Consider the following 4325-nt stretch of genomic DNA (forward strand, 5'->3'; position numbering starts at 1 on the left):
GTTGTCGTGGTACATTTATTTTCAGTAAGATGATACACTTTTTTTTTTTTTTAAATCACTTCTTTTTTGAATCTTTCATTTGGCCGAAGTTTGGTTTAGATCCAAGCGGCGGAAACTGCGATTTCGACGAATATTTGTCCACCGGCGGCAGACCATCTTTCTGACGAGCTTTTTCAGCGAAGTTTTTATCTCGCATCTCGACATAGACTTTTGGTGGTTGTTGATCTTTGGGCTTGAACCCAGACGACGATTGTGTGTTTTTTGAAGATGACATTATTAACAGCTACAAAACAATAACCACATTTAAATTTATTTAAAGTAAATTAACGTCGACTAGTTAGTTAGGTTTGAATTTCAACGTTGTCTACAACACGCATCGGTATAAACGAAATAGTAGACGTAAACAAAACAGGATGTATTGTGAAAATACGTGTAGGCTGATGCCTACAAAACTTATTTGACAAAATAGAAAACTTTTCGATACAGTAATTTTGTGTGCTATTCACGGTAGTCGAGTAATGAGAAATATTCTAGACAATTATTAGACATCTAAACCGCAGCGACTTACGGAAAAATTGGATAATTCGACAACAGTCTAATTAATTACACTACTGTTTATTATGGTTAATGCAAACTTGTCGTGGTTAGATACGTATAGGTACCGACGACAAAATGTGTATTAACGTCGTTAAAACACAATAGTAAGCTATAAAACTGTGTGAAATTGAAATTTTTAATATTAATGTAAGGTATTGAGGAACGCGTAAATGCACTTGGAGGTGTTGAAAAACCAATAGTAATCGCGATTTCCATTTAGTTACAAGTCGCGAACAGACGTCGAAATTCATAAAAATTAAGGGTTTGTTTTGTGCGTCACGTAAATGATATCGCGATGCTTACGACGAGATGTACTGTTAGATATAGGTAACAAATTAATATAATACTTACAACGAAAACGCCGTCTGACTAAACCGCTTCTTGAGTATTAAACTTATTTACCGTCCGTTTAGGTACTATATGCACTACTTTCGACGACCGTACAAATAATTCAAATGAACAGTAACAGAGTCGAAATATCACTTTAAAATACAAGATAATTTGTTTAATTGAATTGTTAATCGGTCCGCGATGAACTTTATAAATCGTTTTACTATAATGGCACACTCTTTGTAATTTTACAAATCATATATGTCAGATTCATTAAATCTGACATAAATTTTATGTGATTTGATAAAAATATATAAATTTACTTGGTAATTGATAAAATTAGTATAAGTAGGAAATATCAAACGTCCAATAAGTACGACTCGCATTGTTATGTAGAGCTTAGCATTTTAGATAACATTTTATAATTTATTAAACATTATCGTAGGGTTTGGCATTTGAGTATATTAAGAGGCTTTCTCAAATCCTCGTAATTATTTTAATAATGCGAATTGGTAAATGTGAAATCTATAACATTTTGTGTTATTTGCTCTTCTCAGATAAACAGTTAATTAATGATAATACGTCATTATTATCAACTAAAAAATGAAATAAAGTACCCATTATTCAATTCACATTTACGTAATTGATTTGATAAATAAAATTAATAAAGTTTAACTATTAATTCACATTATTAACCATCATTACCATAATATAGTAATACTCTCGTTTCAATCGTATTCATTCAGACGTTTGTCGTTGTCCAGTCCGCACGTTTAAAATTATAATACATAGTACTTAGGTGTTAACTGATCTTTTTTTAAACATCACAATACCTACCAGAAGATACGCCGTTGGATTGATTTGTTTTATTCATAACAATTACAGTATCTAGAGAGTTAGGTAAGTGAAATTTAAATTTTAAAACCTGGAGTCTTCGATACTAGAAAACTCTTTTCAAATTCTTATTATTATCTTATTTTCATATAGGTACCTATAAGATTTTCAATAGCTTTAAGTTTAATAAGTGTTCGCATTGATTGCAGTTTTTTTTGTTGTTCATAATACCTATTATTGTTTTCAACGTGTTGGTGGATAAATGATAATTGATTTTCTTTTTTTTTTTTCAACTCATCAACAATCAATATCACCCGAACTTTTATTATTAAAATAACGAAATTCATAGATGCAGAGTGCGGATTTAAATGCATTAAAAACCCAACCAAAAATACACTAAATAATCTTAAAATATGGATAAATATATGAATGATAAATAGAATAAATATCTATAAGCAGTTAGCAAAAATGAATATTATTTTTTGAATAATTAGGTATAGTGAAATAATAGCAATGGCCAATCACATTGATCGCAGGTCATATTTGGGAAAACTGTTCGTCGTACCTAAAAGTATCTAAACATATTAATCTATTTTGATACTATAAAAATAACATTTTTTTTTTAAAATATATCAGACAATAATATACTATCATAAAAAAAACATTGAATAAAAAACTTTTATTTTTTAAATCATATTGTTGTGCTCCCTTAGCATATAATATCATACGATCAACCAGAATAAATATGCAAATGCATACAAATCCGTGCTATAGTCATAGTTGTCAAAATTAATGGAACACAAAATTGCTTTATCGAAAATTATTCTATTTTATCATACAGATAAGATACATTTCTTTATGTTCTACTAAAATCGAAAATCAACGTTTAGTTTTAAATTATGTTAAATATTATCAAATATTGATAAAATAATATAAAAAATTCAAAATCATTATTTAACATCATCATAACTGATGAGTAGATAATCCTCCTGGCTTAAATTAATTCTTAATAATTCGCACTTAAATTTAATCACGTTCCGATTTACACGTAACGAATTGACTTGATTTACTTTAAATATGCTTAAATGTTGTTATTATTTTTCGTGATTGCAGCAGTAAATAATGTCATCTTCAAAGGACACACAGTCGTCGTCGTCGTCTGGGCTCAAGCCTAAAGAAAAACAACCACCAAAAGTCAATGTCAACATGCGAGATAAAAACTTCGCTGAAAAAGCTCGTCAGAAAGATGGTCTGCCGCCGGTGGACAAATATACGTCGAAATCGCAGTTTCCGCCGCTTGGATCTAAGCCAAACTTCGGTCAAATGAAAGATTCAAAAAAGAAATGATTAAAAAAAAAAAGAAGTGTATCATCTTACTGAAAATAATTTTACCACGACGTGATGAGTTATAACTCATTCATTAGTGTAAAAGGTTTGAATTTTACCTAAATACTTTTGTTTTCGATATTATAGTATTAAATTAATTTATAAAACTTTTTAATCTCGTTACATACAGTTATTACTTAATAATATGTGATACGTTTGGGATGTGAATACGTAATTCCCTTACGATTTAATTGGTATGAAACAACATGTTCATATTTATATTATTTTTTACCTTTTATAAATTTTACAGAAAAGGTATACGTGTTATTTTTCAATAATGATGTTACAGATATTTTAGGTTGTTATTGTATATTTATAAGTAAAAGAAGAATATTATGATATTGAATCTATTAACAATAATAAGATACCCTGTGCTGGATCTAGGGGGAAGAGTGGGTATCCTTATTCCTTGCCCCGAGCGCTGTTGGCATAAGGGCGCTCTTTAATGTTTACAACCCTTTCACTAATACTACTTAAGAGCATTAAATGTTCATAAGGTTCGGGCGTCAAATCTACTCGACCCGGTAATGTCGTACTGATCATACCTAAAGTATCCATAATAATCTGCCAAATTATAATACAACTGCCCACTATATTGTTTTATAAATAAATAAAGGTCGTTGCATAGAAGTTTCCTGTACTCACTGAGTCGCACGTCTAAAAAGATATTCTTTCAGTACTTTGCAAGGACAACGTAGGCACTACTAGCACTCATTCAACATTATTTGCCCGATTTATTCATAAGTGTCCAAATTTCGAATTTTATACCCTTTAAATTATCGAGTCTTTTTAATTTCTTAGTGTCCATTTCTTATTTTTAAAAGAAGTATAAGTCTGTTGCTCGAGATTCTAATGATGTAGTCTACAATGGAAGGCATTTAGATTGATTTTCTCACAGACATGTGAAGGTAAGTTTTTATTTTTTAATTATAAGTACAAACAAAATACAGTATTCGTTTATATCGTTCGGATTTGGATAGGTACCCGAACTTTCTATATTGTGTGAGTTTTTCTTTTTACAGCTGCAAATATAAAATGCGCTTTTTAGTAATCTTGCATTATACATTTATAGGTACATTTAAACGTACAGACAGTGTAGACATGTAATTGGTTAACTTATTCAAATCGTTAGATACTGTAAAATCAAAACAATAAAGAAATTAGCACAATCTAATACA

At 29.7% G+C, this 4325-nt stretch overlaps 1 long non-coding RNA gene across 1 annotated transcript; it reads right to left on the reverse strand.

The window, feature by feature from the left end:
- LOC126552197 (uncharacterized) lies at positions 1-1489 on the reverse strand. Its single transcript, XR_007606028.1, has 2 exons — positions 949-1489; positions 1-283 (listed from the first exon to the last, which is right to left on the reverse strand). It is a non-coding gene; the product is annotated as an uncharacterized LOC126552197 (long non-coding RNA).
- Between the last annotated feature and the right edge of the window lie 2836 nt (positions 1490-4325).

The sequence above is a fragment of the Aphis gossypii genome, chromosome X, assembly GCF_020184175.1.
Source record: "Aphis gossypii isolate Hap1 chromosome X, ASM2018417v2, whole genome shotgun sequence".
NCBI classification, from domain to species: domain Eukaryota; kingdom Metazoa; phylum Arthropoda; class Insecta; order Hemiptera; family Aphididae; genus Aphis; species Aphis gossypii.